The sequence below is a fragment of the Phascolarctos cinereus genome, unplaced genomic scaffold, assembly GCF_003287225.1.
Source record: "Phascolarctos cinereus isolate Bilbo 61053 unplaced genomic scaffold, phaCin_HiC Scaffold_8;HRSCAF=390, whole genome shotgun sequence".
Classification (NCBI taxonomy): Eukaryota; Metazoa; Chordata; class Mammalia; order Diprotodontia; family Phascolarctidae; genus Phascolarctos; species Phascolarctos cinereus.
In genome coordinates this window covers 72,657,039-72,674,378 of record NW_027556291.1, presented here as the reverse complement: position 1 = coordinate 72,674,378, position 17,340 = coordinate 72,657,039, and the positions used below count along the sequence as shown (strand labels likewise).

The following is a 17,340-nucleotide window of genomic DNA, read 5'->3' as shown; positions in this document are numbered from 1 at the left end:
AAGGGATCTTGGGAGGTACTGAAGGCCATTTTCAATTAGCTTTCATTTTTACGACAGTCTTCTTTATATTATCCTCAAATCTGCCCCTCCTGAACTTTCACCCACTGGCCTAGTTCTGCACAAGCTGATCTTCACTGGTTGCTAGAGATGGAATGAATGCTTTGATGAAGCGTTTAGTATGTGCCAAGCACTGTGATAAGCATAAAAACAAAAAGCAAGCCAGTTCCCGGCCTCAAGGAGCTCATATTCAAATAGAAAGCAACACACAGAGATAAATATTCAACTGTTCTTTTTGTAACACTGTTTCCAAGTCATTTGAAACATACTGGTCACCCTCCATTAACTAAAGCCACTCCCACTTATCCATGATTCTCCTAAAAGGTTGTGTCCAAAAGCCAACATTTTATTGCATATGTGATCTGATCAGACTGTCTGCTGCCTCCCTTCCCGTGTATACTCAACTTCTCTGAACACAGCCTAATGTCACATGAGTGTTTCGGACTGCCGTAAATACTGTTCACTCAGTAATACTGAGTCTTTTATCACATGAACCCCCAATTGGCCCCAATTCTATACAGTACTAAGAATTCAAATAACTTAACATTTACTTCTATCTAAGTGCAGCCTGTCCAATTCAGCCTGGTGTTCTAGTTTGCTGAGACGTTCTGGATCCTCAAGCTGTCCTCTAACATACTGGCTATTACTTCCAATTGGGGTGGTGCCCACACCTTTGATCACCAAGCTCCCAGGACAGAACACTGGTGACTTACTTTCCTTCCAGAGGACATCAATCTATTAGTCATCTTTTGTTTTTGGATGACTCAGGATAGGTCCTTGGTAGCTTAGGGTCAATACTGGAACAAAATGATCCAACAGTTATAACAAGAAATTTACTTCTAGCCAGAGAACAACATTCAAAAAGAACAGAAGCACTAAAGACCCCTTGAGTTGATTCAGCTGAGAAGCTTGGGAATTCTTGCCTAAATGACCCATTGTGATCCACCAGCCAAGCATCATAGCACCTGGAGCTCCTCCTGACTGCTTTGTACACAAGTGATGAGCAAGTGATCCATGTCAGTCTGCTGACTTTATTCCTGAGCCAACCAAGTCTTAAGGTATTTCTTAACACCATTTAAAGAAAAACTAGTCTAACTTGTAATTGGGGGGGGGGGAGGGAGGAGGGTTAGCTAATAATCATAGCTAGCATTTCTATAACACTTTAAGGTTTGCAAAGCACTTTACAAATATGATCTCATTTGATCCTCACAACAAGCCTGACAGGAAGAATCCCCACTTTAAAGGTGAGGGCCATCACTAGTCATCTTGACTTATGAATTGCAGCTGGATGCCCATGACCCTGGAGGAGAGAGTGAGGCTGAGAGTGAGAGCTACACCAGCTGTGCCTCACTTAAATCCACTTGTAAGTCAAGACCACCTCCTGATGTCACTGGTCTTCTTCCAGAACAATGATGACAACAATTTTAAAGGTGAGGAGATTGAGGCTGGCAGAGGTGAAGTGACTTGCCCAGGGTCACACAGCTGGTTGAGGCTGGATTTGAACTCAGGTCTCCTAGACACCAAAAGTCCAGTACTCTGTGCCCTGTGGTACCCCCAAGCTGCTAGGACATTGAGAGGATATTGCTTCTATCACACCACTCTTTTGATCCATTTATTCAAACAGTTCAATACAAAAATATCAGTAGGCTAGAATAACGGTCTAAATTCCAGGTTGCTGAAGCTAGCCAACAATGCATGTGATGAAGACATGAGTATTTTTTATCCTTCCTATCAGATATACAATATGAGTATTATTGTCTCCATTTTAAAGCTGAAGAAACTGAGGCTCAGAGGATAAATGACTTATCCATGGTCACACAGTAAGTAGCAGATGCCAGGGCATCTAGACTCCTAGTCTAGTGCTCCTACATCATCTGCTTTCTCTCAAATCTTTGAATATTATACCATCAGCCACACCCCTAGGGGCTGGCTCCAGATACCCTGCTATATTTTAATAGCCCATTTCCTCTCATGATCCTTCCATAAGCAAAATTCCTATAGACTGAAGAAACATGTCTTGTTTGAACATTTACTATTTACATATTTATTTGCATATTCACATGCAGACAGATGCTCCTATGAGCTTCACAGTAGCCTTTTGGTATCATGTATACTCTGGTAACACAGTGGATGGATAGAGAGTGCTGGGCCTACAGTCAGAAAGGCCTGAGTTCAAATTTGACCTCAGACATGACCTCGCTGTGTGACCCTGGACAAGTGACTTAACTTCTGTCTCAATTTCCTTAACTATAAAATGGAGACAATAACATCACCTACCTTGCAGAGTTGTTGTGAGGATCAAATGAGGTGATAATTGTAAAATCCCTCAGCACAATACCTGGCACATAGAAAGCAATTAATAAATGCCTTTTTCTATTATGCATATTCTTAAAATTGGTTGATGTTAAAAAAGGGTTCCTACATGCAAAAAGGCTGGAAGGGACTGGTCTAAACCAGAGGGCAAACACACAACAATTCTGAGTATCTCAGGAACCAGATTAAATGTAATTGGGACATATCTAATGAACTAAATAAAAATACAGCAGAACATAGATGATGTATTAACAGATGTTTTCCCTCAGGGCTCCTTATGAAAGGTTTAGTGGCCCTGTTTTTTACTGACACCACTGCTCTGAACCATCCAGGACACTCACTTCTCGAACATCTTAGTGGATAATCCTAACTCCATAATAACAAGCAGAAACTGAAAGAAAAAAAATATGGATTTTCCATGAAAACTACAAAAATCTTTAGAAAAGAGAAAGCAAGAGATAAACAGTGAAATAAAAACTCCAGAGAAAAGAATTGGAAGTGGTATCTGATTTAGTGGAAATATATAAAGTTTTTTCCTCTACTTTGATTTTCAGTTGAAAAGCCTCTTGACCAGATTCATAAGTCTGCTTGTTATTAATACCTGTACGTGGCTAACAACCCTTAATGACAACACTTTGAATATGAAATCTGAATGTTATCCATAAGGAAGAGCCAGGAGGCCAGTGTGGCTAGATCACTGGGTAAAAGAGAGTAAGATGTAAGAAGACTGGGAAGATAAGAGAGGGTCAAATTATGAAGGACTCTCTGAGGGAACTGGCGGGTTTACACTGGGAAGTACAGATGATGTTAAAACAAAAGATATCAATAAAATTTCATTTTTAAGTTTTGGGTCACATGAGCAACAGGATGGCAGACTAGACATTTTCTCCCATTCCCACAATCTCCTGATCCTCTCCAATTCAATGCCAAAGATAAAGTAATTTCAGCTGTCCATGGTCTAGGACAACCAGAATCCAAAAGAAGATTAAAAAACAAAAACACACCCAAACCCAGGAAGTAATGCTCACTGACCCTGAGCTCACTTGGTAGCATGGCCACAGTAGTGAATCCCAAACCCACTCCTCCATCTCTCCAGTATGAAGAGTCCCCAGGTTCAGGCTGTGGAAGCCAATTCTGGCCCAGACAGGAAGTCAGCAGGCCACAGCCACTTCAGGAACAAAAAGTCTATCAGAGGTCACAGCCCCGTAACACCAGCAAAGCTAATGGCAGGACAGACAACCTTGTAGCGCCAGTGTTGCAAAGCTCTAAAAAGCCAGTGCCAGCCAAAGAACTCAGGAACGGAGGAAATGGGACAGAGTGCGTGTGTGGGGGGAGGGGGGGAAGGGAGGGAGGGAGCACTCCACCAAGCCTGAGGGAAAGAGCACAAGCTTCCATATGGGATCAAGTCTATCCCCTCAAGTCAGTTGAGGCAGAGATCTAGACTGGTGAATGGTGAATTGCCTAGTGCGGGAAGAGGCTGAGACACTGTGAGATCCAGCCCCCAAGGAAATCATCATCAGAGGGAAGGGAGTCAAGAAGTGAATGACAAGGGGCTAGGTGGCCTCAGTGGATAGAGCACCGGCCCTGAAGTCAGGAGGACCTGAATTAAACCCTGCCTCAGACCAAACACTTGACACCTACTAGCTGTGTGACCCTGGGCAAGTCACTTAACCCCAATTGCCTTTAAAAAAAAAAAGAAAGAGAGGGCGCAAAGTGAATGACTCGGGAAAGTAAGGGTTCCTCTTATTTTTATTTTTTACAATTTTTTTGGTGGGGGGGGGCTAGGCAATGGGGTTAAGTGACTTGCCCAGTGTCACACAGCTAGTAAGTGTTATGTGTCTGGGGCCGGATTTGAACGTATTTTTATTTTAAAAGACTGAAATTATCAAAGATTTCAGGAAGAAGAAAATTCAAAGACCTTGAACACAAGCAGATAAATCAACAGGAAAACCAGAAGGAAATGTGACCTCCAGATCTAGTAAATGAGTTCAGAAACCCATCAATAAATATTGCAAAATAAAGGAAAACAATCTGACACTTGATGAGACAAAGGACCCTGTAGAATCTGAGGAGATGGTTCCTGAGTGGCTCAAAAGAGAAATATGAGAGCAGGATTTATGGCCTATACAGCAGAAATAATAGACAGAACGGAATAAATGGAATCTGCTACAGCAAGCCTCACCAAAGAAACAAAAAAGAAAACAATGGATTTGGAATGCAAATACACAGAAGTGAAGGACAACCTAGAAGAAGAAAAGCAAAATACAAAAACATTAAAAGAAGATGCGCTTATCATACAAGCAAAACATATGGCTCTTGAGGACAGGATGTATGGAGACAACCTAAGAATCCTAAGTTTCTCAGAAAAATATGACAGGACAAAAAACTTTCTAAGAGCATAATGTAGACAGTAGTAGAAGAGAACTAACTAGAACTTCTGAACATAAAAAATGAAATACTAATTTTAAATATTCCTAAATTGTCTCCAGAAAGGCAGCGGGGTGGGAGGGGTGGGGGGGGCCGGAAAGACCAGACCAAGGCTGCAAACTCCAAGACACAGTGTGGTTAAATTTAATAATTCAATTCAGAAAGAAGTTCTGTAAACCAGCAGGAGAACAAACACAAAGGAAAGGAAATTTGAATAATGCAAGACTATTTGGTGCCCAACAGAAAATGTAAAATGGAATGGAATAACAGGTTTCAAAGAGCAATGGAGTTCAGGATGCAGCCTAGGTGACCTACCCTGCAAATCTGACCTTAACCATACAGGAAAAGAGATGGGAGGTTCAATAATAAAGAGGTGTTTAAAATATTTTTTAAAAGAAAACCAGAACTGAAGAGATTATTTGCTTCTTGAACAGTGGAAATGCAGAAGAAATCAATAAATGCAGCAGCCAAGGACAACAACAGCATTGTAGTGATAGTAGCAGATAGACCAGTAAGAGACTTCTTTCTAATTGCACACAAGGAAAAAAGTGTAAAGGCAAAAATTTTATCAAAATTTTAAGAGTAGTATGTACTTACATGTAATAAATTATTCTTAAAAATTGATAAAGAAAGCACCCTACCAGAATTCTTTTATGAGACAAATATAGTCCTAATACCTACACCAGGGAAAGATAAAACACAGAAAACTGTAAGCCAATATAAAAAAAAATTTAAATCCTATCAAACACATTACAACAATATATACAAGAAATCATTCAGTAAGATCAAGTAGTATTTATACCAGGAATGCAAGAATGTTTCAACATTAGGGAAACAACATAATTAATCATACTAAAAACCAAAACATCCCAAACCACATGATTATTTCAACAGATGTAGAAAAAGCCTCAGAGTACAGCACTCTTTTATGCCAAAAACTCTACACAGTATAGGCATAAAAGGACCTTTATAAAAAGCATCTATGTAAAATGAAAGGCAAAAATCACATTCAATGGGGATACAGTAGAATCTTTCCCCAAAAATAGGTGAGTGAAATAATGATGTGAACTTTCCCCATTATTATTTGATACAGTTCTGGAAATGCTAGCAATAGCATAAGACAAGAGAAAGAAATAAAAGGCATAAAGATAGGTAAAGAGGAGATAAAACTATCCCTGGTTGCTGATATGATGGTATGCTTGGAAAATCCTAGGGAATCAGCAAAGATATTAACTGAAAGAATTAATAGCTTCAACAGAATTGCAGACTACATATTAAACCCTCAAAATCAACAGCATTTCCATATAATAACAAAACACAAGATGCAATAATAGAAAGAGAAATCTCATTTCACATAACTAAAAAATGCACTAAAACATACAACACTAATAGCCATTGGATAAATAAATGGTCAAAGGATATGAACAAACAGTTCTCAAAAGGACTGCAAAGTATCCATAACCATATAAAAGAATGCTCCAGACCACTAATAATAAAAAAAAAAGAAAACATTTATGTGGTGCTTACTATGTGCCAGGTACTGTGCTAAGCACTTTACAATTATTATCTCATTTGATCCTCACAACAGGCCTGGAAGGTGTTATTATCTCCATTTTACAGATGAAGAAATTGAGGAAAGCAGAGGTTAAGCGACTTGCCCAGGGTCACAGAGATAGTAAGTGTCTGATGCTGCATTTGAAGTTGGGTCTTCCTGACCAGATGCCCAGTGGTATATCTATTGCATTTTCTGGTGGCTAGCTAAGAAAAAAGAGAAATGGAAATCCAAACATCTCTGAGGTTTTACCTCACACTCTGCAAATGGACAAAAATATTAAAAAATGTTAACAGTCAATGATGGTTGTGGAAGGATGGGCACACTAATAATACCTTGTTGGTGGAGCTGTGAAGGGGTACAATCATTTTGGAATCATGCAAATAAACTAAAATGTCCATATCCTTTGAATAAGAGACTACATCACTGGGCTTATACCCCAAGGAAGCCATAGATAAGAAGTCCCCATATAGTCCAAAATATTTATAGCAGTACCTTTTGTGATTAGCAAAGAACTGGAAACAAAGTATATGCCTATCAATTCGGGAATGGCTAAACGCATTGTGGTGCATGAATGTAATGCAGTATTACTGTGCTGTAAAAAATGATGTGTATGATGGATACAGAGAAGCACAGAAAGAGCTACATGAACTGATGCAGAATGAAGTCGGCAGAACCAAGAAAACAATCTACAAAGTGACTACAACAATGTAAATGGAAACAATGACACACCAAAACATCAAAAGTAAATATATCAAAATTACAAAAGTCAAGAATGAAGAGATATGAGAAGACACCTCCAACCTGCCCCTTGGTGGAGGAGGGAGGTACACAGGTGTTACACATAGACCATGTTTTTGGACTTTTTCAATGTATTGATCAGTTGTACTGATTTTTTTTCCCTTCTCTAATAAATACTATTTGTCATATGAGATGGCTGAGAGGGAGAGGGGGAAAGAGAGAGATTCTTGGGGTAAGTATGGAGATATAAAAAAAAAAACAAAACAACCAGAAACTATCAATAAAAACTTATTTTAAAATAATTTATTTAAAAATATATATAAACAGACTTTCTAGCTATTATTTTTAAATTAAAAATTTAATTAAAAAGAAATTAAAGAAAAACATATAGCTATCTTCACTTAGCTTTTCTCCTTTCTCCTTTTCTTCCTTATGTAATTTTTTTTAAATTGCACTAAATCTCAAAGAAAGGGGCATAACAAACATGAGAAGTCCTTGATATCATTAGACGATGATCAATCAACTACCATTTATTAAAGCACCTACTATGTGCCCAGCGTGGTACTGAGCGCTGGGTACACAAAGCAAGGGAAAAAAGTCCCTGCTGTCACAGAGCCCACAGTCTCAAGAGGGAGACAACATGCTAACAACCTCACACAAACAAGATACATACAGAACAAACAGGATAATCTCAGAGAGAAGGTACTAAGACTGAAGAGCACTGAGAAAGACTTCTTGCAGATCATGGGCCTGTAGTTGAGACTTAAGGAACTGAGGAGACTGAGAAGAAGAGTGAGACTTCCCCACATGTCAGTTAACCAGCATTTATGTGTTTAGTCTATGCTAGATACTGTGCTAAGTGCTAGGAATTGCACAAGACAATTTTTCTCTCAAGGAACTCAGAGACTAATGGGGGAGAAAACAGGCAGGGTTGATAGCTTAGGAGAGAACAAGGGGTTGGAGGGATCAGTGGCTGTGGTGAGGATGAAGAACAGGTTTGGGGACATGAGGGACAGGGAGAATAACAGATTGTGATCAGAAAAGGGAATTCACAAAGATGGAGATGGTGCATTTGTGGGTGGCGGCAAGGTCAAAGGGTATGACCATCTCTTTGCAGCTAAGGCAGGGTAGAGGAGTAGGTCATGAGAAATAAGTTGAGAAACTGGGAGTTTAGTGTTTTTGTGGGAATATCAATATGCATGTTGAAGTCCCCTTATATGAGGACTTAATGTAAGCACTCAAGCTTTTTCATTAAATGCTTTTTCATTCATTCATTCATGTCCATCCTCCACACATTTGCAAAATGGACATTTCTAAAGCACAGGTCTGACCCCTGCTCAAGAAGCTCCAATGGCTTCCTCTAGACCCTAGGCCTATACAAAGTCTTTCTTCTATTTGGCCTTTACAATCCTTCACAATTGGATTCCTCCCCTCCCCGCCCCCCAACTGTCTGATATAATTCCATTTTACTCTCATTCATGCACGCTACATTCCAGCCCAAAGTTTGCTGCTTTCTGGAAACAACATTTCATCTCTTATACCCAGACATGTGCACTCCACTGTGCCTGAAACGCATCCCGTCTTTATCTCTACTGCTTAGAATCATTAGATTTCTTCAAGACTCAGCTCAGGTGCTGCCACCTCCTACATTAAGACCTTTCCTTGTCCTCTCCCCAACTCCCACTCTCTTGAGAGAGTGTTCTCTTCCTCTTGAAATTCTTTTGCCAGACTTTGTGTAAGCTTTTTATCTATTTCTCTGTATAAATAATGTATACCCTCCAGGCCAAGAGGTAGATGAAAAGCTAGGCAAAAACTTTTATTTCTTTGTAACCTGGGTATCTAGTATAGTGTCCTGCATATAGTAAATACTTAATAAATATTTGGTGAATTTAACTGAAAATGGTGAAAGCAAACAATTACAAAATGTGTCAAATACAAAATGTGTATTTGATTTAAAAACATGCTTTACAAAGAGACATTAATATTCAGATATGGCCATTGTGTGGATTTGTTTTGCTTGAGTTTGCTTACTTGTTACTAGTTTTTTGTTTTTTAACAACGATGGGGGTGTAGAAGAAGATGGAAGCTAGCAACAGTGATGTCCCCCCAAAAGAAAAAAAAAAGGCAGTCACAAAAACATTTTAAATGTAGAGAAGGAAATTCATAATGAAGCACAGACAAGTAGGAGAGTTTTAAAAATACCATGTTGAATTTATTATATACTTTTTAAAAAGTTGGCTGTATGGAATCTGAATCATATCAATCCTCTTTTTGTGCTCTTTTGTTATATGTGGAAATGTAAATCATAGGCAAATGTCAATACTGCCAAGTAGGTTGACATAAATGATGGAGGCGGGGCCCAAGCCAAGATCTTCACCCCTTGCCCCAGAGGGAATCTAGCTCCCATTTGTCTACAGACCCCAGCTCCTCATCTCCCTTTGGAAGCCTTAGTCTTCACCTTTTGGCCTAAGATGCCTTCCAGCTCCCTCCATTACAGGCCCCATAAAACACTTAAACTACTCCCCTTATCTCCCTTTGACCAATGCCTTCCTGTTCCCTCCATTAGCTATTCCCATTGTCTATTCTATCTCTCAGACCTCCCCAATTAGAATTCTTACCTAGACCCTTTTCCCAACCCCCTTCTCTGGCCACCCAAAGTTACTTTAGTATTTAAGATCCACCCTGGCCCCCATTCAGACACTGAGAACCTCATGCTCAAAAGGCTGAGTCTTTCTCATGTCGGCTCGTCTTTAAGGGCATCACCTGGCCTAGGCGATTAATCACTAATAAACTTTTCCTCTGGCTGAAGAAGATTTGAGTTGAATTCATTCAGACAGGGCCTAGTACCGCGATTTTGGGTTTGCAGCACCCCTAAAGTCCTAGACCTCTTCAATAACCATTCTTATAGTCTCATATGCAACATTTGCATTAAAACAGATTTTATCTTTACCTCTTTCCCCACCACCACCATTCAGAAATGACATGTCACTTTGTAAACACCTTCAATCAGGTCTCTTAACAAAAAATAATAGCCTTCCAAAGCAATAACAAGAATCCAAAGTTTGGGTTAAGAAGTTCCAAATGCCTCTTACTTACAAATAGGGCCCACCTAATCAGAGGCCAGCCAAGTCATTAAAATCAAATCTCAAGTCCACATCTTTGCTCTGGACACTGTACTTAACTGAGTTTTTTCACAAAGTTCTTAAGATTTGAAACTACAGGAGACACTTCCTAAAGTTCGGTTGGACATTACATAGGCAATTTATTCAGTTCAAGCTTTGGTTTTTTTTTTGTTTTTTGTTTTTTAAAGATAAAATCATTTTAATGGCTTCCAGCATTGAAGGGATAGAATGACAGTGAATAAGCACTGGCATACAGTTGGAGCATACTTAAAGTATTTTTAAAGAATTAGTATGAAGTTAGAGGGGGTGGGAGAATTTTTTTAGAATACAACAAATATCAATCAAGAAGCATTTATTAAACCCTAGCTAAGTGCCAAGCACCAGACCAAACTGATAAAAACTAAGGCCAGAATCACAATCCCTGCCCTCAGGGAGTTCATATTCTAATAAGGGAAACAGCAGGCAAACAAATACACAAGAAATCTATAGTGAGAATGTGAGGTAATCTTGGGAGTGGAGATGGGGGTGGAAGTAGGAGGAGGTCACCAGGAAAGACTTCCCACAGAAGATTGTGTTTGAGATGAGTCTGGAAGGAAGTCAAGGAGGTGGGGACAGAGAGTATTACAGGCCTGGGGGCCAACCAGGGCATGAAGTATGATGGGAGGAACCCCAAGGAGGCCAGTGCCACTGGATCCTAGACAACATAGAAGGAAAATGGACAAGACAGCCACTTCCAAGTTCTCCTCCACTACCTCTATCACTCAGTAACCTTTTCTCCTTTAGGCCACAGTAAACAGAGCACTCAGCCTGAAGGAAGACTCAAATTCAAATCCAGCCTCAGATCCTTCCTAGCTGTGTGACACTGGGCAAGTCACTTAACTTCTGTCTGCCTCAGTTTCCTCATCTGTAAAATGGGGATCACAACAGCATCTATCTCCCAGGGTTGTGAGGATCAAATGAGGTAATATTTGTAAATTGCTTAGCATAGCTGTTATAGTCGTCGTCGTCATCATCATCATCATCATCATCATCAGTATTATTACTGAGGTTCATATAATCTGGGCAGCTAGGTGGCACTGCAGTGGATGGAGCACCGGGCCTGGAGTCAGGAAGACTCATCTTCCTGAGTTCAAATTTGGCCTCAGACACTTACTAGCTGTGTGACCCTGGGCAAGTCAACTAACCCTGTTTACCTCAGTTTCCTCACCCATAAAAATGAGCTGGAGAAAGAATGGGAAACTACTCTAATATCTTTGCCAAGAAAACCCCAGATGGGGTCATGAAGAGTCAGACACAATTGAATAACCACCACCATACAATCTGTACCTTCCACCCAATCAAAATTCTAGTAGTTGTCTCCCCCAGCACCCCCAATTCTCTTCCTAAATGAGTTCAGTGCCTGACTCACACAGTCTTTCTCTCCTCTCCAACTCCCACCTTCACATTAGGAGACTTTAACATACATATTGACTCTCCCTCAAACACCCTAAATACTCAATTCTTTAACCTACTCACTTCCCATGAGCTCCTCCTTCACCCCACTTCAGCCACACACAAAGATGGTCATACTCTAGATTGTGCCATCACCCACAAACTGTGTTCAGGAATTCTGCATTTCCCTTATCTGACCACAATCTATTGACTTTTTACCTCTCCCTCTGCTGTCTTTCACCAAACCATAATCTTCGTCTGAACTGTGACCTCCCATCCTTTGACTCCTCAATTCTCTCCCAGGCTATCTTCCCAGCACTAGACACTCTCTCATCCTCTGCCCACCTTGACCCCTTGATGAACCAATTCAACTCTACACTGGTGTCCTCTCTTGAGTCTCTTGTCCCCCTACAATATCCCTAATTAACCCAGCCAAGCCTCAGCCTTGGATCACTCTCACCGTTCATCAATTCTTACACATGTGCAGCTGAACACAGATGGAGAAAATGACACAACCATTCTGAGTGGGTCCACTACAAATTGATATTACATAACTGCGCCTGGGCCCTCACTGTGGCTAGGCAATCTTATTTATCAATTCACTCTCCCAACTCTTCACAGCACCTTTTCCAAACCTTCTTATCCCTCCACCAACCTCCCATGGCTTCTCTCCCCCTCTCAGCTAAGAATCTTGCCTCATATTGTACAGAAAAAATTGCAGCTGCTCACCATGAACTCCCTCTTCTCCTCTCCCTTTCTCTCATCTCCTATCACTCAGATGCCTTCTGCCCCTCTCTCCTCCTTCACTCCTGTCTCATATGAAGAAGTGGCCTCACTCCTTTACCTATTCAAGTGATCCCATTCCATACTGTTTCCTCCAACAGACTGCTCCCTTGGTCATCCCCCACACTTTCCCTTATTTTCAATTTCTCCCTCTCTACTGGCTCCTTCCCTCCTGCCCACAAATATGCCCATGTCTCCCCCATCCTCAAAAAACCTTTACTTGGTCCTTCCATCCCTGCTAACTACTGTCCTACAACTGCTGTTCTTTATGGCTAAACTCCTAGAAAAGGCCATTGACAATAGGTGCCTCCACTTCCTCTCCTCTCACTCTCTTCTTAACTCCTTACAATCTGGCTTCTGACCTCATCATTCCACCAAAACTTTTCTCCAAAGTTACCAACGATCTCTTAGTTACCAAATCCAATGGCCTTTTCTCAGTCCTCATTCTCCTTGACCCCTGTGCAGCCTTGGACACTGCTGACCACTCTCTCCTCCTGGTTTTCCTCTTATATCTCCATCTGTTCCTTCTCAGTCTCCTTGGTTGAATCCTCTTCCAGATCATGCCCTCTAACCATAAGTGTTCCTCCAGATTCTGTCCTGGGCCCTCTTCTCCTCTCCATGTATACTACTTCACTTGGTGATCTCATCAGCTCCCATGGATTTAATGACCATCTCTACACGGATGATTCTCAAATCTACTTATCGTGCCCAAACTCTGCTGACCTCCAATCTTGAATCTGTAACTGCCTTTCAGACATCTCGAACTGGATATCCAGTAGACATCTTAAACACATGCCCCAAACAGTTATCTTTCTGCCAAAACCTTCTTCCCTTCTATCTTCCCTATTACTGTAAAGGGCAGCACTATCCTCCCAGTCCCCCAGGCTCAAAATCTAGGAATCTTCCTGACCTCCTCACTCTCCATATTCAAGCTGTTGACAAAGCCTCTTAATTTCACCTCTGCAGCACCTCTTGAATATGCCTCCTTCCCTCCTCTGACACTGCCATCACTCTGGTACTGCAGGCCCTCATCACTTTGTGCCTTGATTACTCCATAGCCTGCTTCAGGATCTCCTTGCCTTAGGCCTCTCTCTCTCCAGTTCATTCTCCACTCTGCTGTCAAAGTGATCATCTTAAAACACCTTTCCTTCCCCTTCCCTGCCCCCCCACCCCAACTCCAGTGGCTCCCTATGGCCTCCATGAACAAATACAAAATGCTCTGTTTGGCATTCAAAGCCCTTCATTACCTAGTCCTCTCCTTCCTTTCCACTCTTCTCACACCTTACTCCCAGACAGGTACTCTTTGATCCAGTGACCCTGGCCTCCTGGCTGTTCCATGAACAAGACATTCCATCTCTGGCTTTGGGCATTCTCTCTGGCTGTCCCCCATGCCTGGGATGTTCTCCTTCCTCCACTCCACCTACTGACCTCCCTGGCTTAAGTTCCAAGGAGCCTTCTTCGACCCCTCTTAATTCTAGTGCTTTCCCTCTGTTAATTATTTCCTACTTATCCTATGTATAACTTGCTTTGTATATATTTGCTTGCACGTTGTCTCTTCCATCAGATTGCCTTTTTGTCATTTTTTTGTACCCTCAGCACTTAGCTCAGGGCCTGGCACATAGTAGGTGATTAATGAATGTTTACTGATTGACTGACTAAAAGGTTGGAAGGAAGACAGGTAATGCAGTACTTTAAAAGACAAAAAAGATTTTTTATTTGATTCTGGAGGTGACTGGGAGTCACTTAAGTTTGTGGGGGTGGGGAGAAGGTGACATGGTCAGAACTGCTCTTTGGTTCCCCAACTGATAAAAGGTCAAAGGATATGAACACACAGTTTTCAGAAGAAATCAAAGCTATCTATAGTCATATGAAAAAATGCACTAAATCACTACTGATTAGAGAAATGCAAATTAAAACAACTCTGAGGTACCAAGCCATACCTATCAGATTGGCTAATATGAGAAAAGAAAAATGACAAATGTTGAAGGAGATGTAGAAAAATTGAAACACTAATGCACTGTTGGTGGAATTGTGAACTGATCCAACCATTCTGGAGTGCAATTTGGAACCGTGCCCAAAGGGCTATAAAACTGTGCATAATCTTTGATCTAGTAATACAACTACTAGGTCTGTATTCCAAAGAGATTAAAAAAAAAGAAAAAGGAAAAGGACATCTGTACAAAAATATTTATAGCAGCTCTGTTTATGGTAGCAAAGAACTGGGAAACTGAGGGAATGTCCATCAATTGAGGAATGAACAAGTTGTGGCATATGATTATAATGGAATACTACTGTGCTGTAAGAAATGACAGGCAGGATGATTTCCAAAAAATATGGAAGGACTTACGTGAACTTCTGCAAAGTGAAGTGAGCAGAATCAGAACACTGTACACACTAACAGTATAATGATTAACTGTGAATGACTTAGTTATTCTCAGAAATACAATGATTCAAGACCATTCCAAAGGACTCATGATGAAAAATGCTATCCAACTCCAAAGAAAGATCTGATGGAGTCTGAATGAAGATCAAAGAATATTATTTTTCATTTATTGTTTTTGTAGTTTTTTTGGCCTTTTTTTTTTAACAACATGACTAACATGTAAATGTTTTGCATGACTGCACATATATAACCTATATCAAATTGTTCACCATCTCAGGGAGGGGAGAGGGATGGAGAGAATGTGAAACTCAAAATTTGAAAAAATAATGTTAAAAATTGTTTTTACATGTAATTGGGGAAATATTATTCAAAGAAGATATAAAATAAAATCCAGGTTAGTCAGGGTTGAGGAATTAAAGGTAACATGCACTATGATGTCAGAAGTAAAAATAAAAAAAAAAGAACTGCTCTTTGGGCACTTTGACAGCTAAGTGGAATGGACGGGGGGGGCAGAATTTGCAGCAGGGGCTTCAGTATAAGGCTATCTGTAAAATTCCAGATGTGCTTATTAGATTTAGTCAGATGTTTAAAGCATCCTTGACGAAAACCTTTGGCACTACAAAATAGGAGTTATCTTAAAATATAATGTAAACATTTCAATCAACTCTTTTATGGCTCCACTCATAACAGCAGTAAGTTCTCAGACCAAAACATCCATCTTTGGCTACCAGTGTCCAATGCGAATTGTTTCCTCAATTAGAAGGTAAGTTCTTTCCAGGGCAGGAAATGTCTCCATCTTGTATTGCTATATACCCAGGACTTAGCATAGTATTTAGCACACAGTGTCTCGGGCTTCCTTCCTAAATGTGTTATTCCTTCCTTTATTCTCATAGCTTTTTCAATCAATGACAAAATTTTGCTCTATACCGGAGTAGAGCCTATGGGTATGCAGGTGATACTGTGTCTACCTGTGAGGTCGGTGCCAGTTAAGCACAAACTCTACAAGGCTTATCAACTTTGAGGATCAGTTTATTTATAATGGAAGTAAGACAGGTTTACCACTAAATTGGTCACAAGGAAAAACATCTTCCTGCCATAGCAACTACTTTTATAACAAATAAGCATAGTTAAGCAAATCAAATCCACACACTGGCCATGTCCAAAAATACGCCTCGTCCTGCCCTCCAAATGCATCAGCCCTCTATGGTCGTGGCCAGCATGTTTCATCACAAATCCTTTGCAATTGTGGTGGGCCATTGTGTTGATCAGTCACTAAATCTTTCAGAACTGATTTGTCTTTACAGTATGGTTGCTGTTCTCCCGGTGCTGTTCATTTCAGTTTGCAACAGTTCAGGCAGGTCCCCCAGTTTGTCTGGGACCATCCCTCTCATCATTTCTTACAGCACAATGGCGTTACCCATCACCTTCATAAACAATAACTTGTTCAGCCATTCCCCAATCGACGGGCATCCTCTCAGTTTCGGATTCTGTGCTTTTCTTTGTGTTTTTCCTTTTAATCCCATGGCAACTCCAAAGCCCACTAGCTAAACTGAAAGAGGGGGGTGTCTCCACAACATTGGTGAGAAGCTATAGACAGCCCTTCCCCTCAGCATCTCAGGATTCTTCCCTTTGGACAGGCAGGAGTGGCCACGGAAAGAAGCAGGAAAGGAAGGAAGGAGGCTCCGGATAAGGGTGGGGCCTAGTGATCTCGGCCCTGGCGCTCCACTTCTCCCCCGCCCCCCCACAGGCCCCGCCCCGCAGAATAGAGAGAGAAAAGGGGGAAGGGAGGAAAAAAAAGAGGAGGGGGGAGATTGAGGAAGAGGGAGACTGGAGAAGGGGGGAGGTGGGGGGAACAGAGAGAGAAGAGGGGGCGGCCTCCCCCAGAGCGCCCCAATGGCGAAGGCTGCCAGGGAAGCAGGGAGGTCACCTACCTCGGTGGCGGCAGGGCGGCCCGCCCGAGCGGCCCCAATCGGCGGCAGAGGCTCGCTCGGCCCAGCTCGCCGCGCTGACTGCCTGAGGGGAACGAGGGAGGTACAGAATGCGTAGGTGCGTGGGGGGGGGCGTATACACTCGAAGGGGAAAGGCAGCGGATGCCTTTTGCGCGCGCACGCCAACGACCAGCCGGGCTAATGGCGTTTCCGTCCGTAACTGAACGCAACAACCAGGGAGAGGCGGGGTGATCTGGATCCCTAGCCGAGGTCCGAGCTGGCGCCCGGGCTACGCAGGCGTACTTCCGCTCGCGGCCTTCTGGGAAAGGGAATGGGGCGGGGGCAGGCGGCGTGGTTCCTCCCGTTCTCCGCCTTCTCTGAGGTCACAATGCATGCTGGGACTGGTAGTTTGGGGCTGCGGCCCTACGCCTTAGAGGCAGCCATAGGGAATGATCTTGGGGAAAGACTAAGTGCTTTTACTTGTCTGGCCAGAATCAGTCCCCTGGCCTCACTCAGTTGGGATGGACCTCTGGGTGATCCAGTGGCTGAACCTCTGAACTGTCAATCAGGAAACCCCACCCACTTATTTGCTCCGCCTACTGC

At 41.8% G+C, this 17,340-nt stretch overlaps 1 protein-coding gene across 1 annotated transcript in view; it reads right to left on the bottom strand.

The window, feature by feature from the left end:
- Window positions 1-17,047, bottom strand: part of VAMP7 (vesicle associated membrane protein 7) — a 68,557-nt gene extending 51,510 nt beyond the window's left edge. The window contains exon 1 of the mRNA XM_020975600.2: window positions 16,741-17,047. The gene's annotated coding sequence lies outside the window, so the exon portion shown is untranslated. The remainder of the gene's footprint in view (window positions 1-16,740) is intronic.
- Window positions 17,048-17,340: the final 293 nt, after the last annotated feature.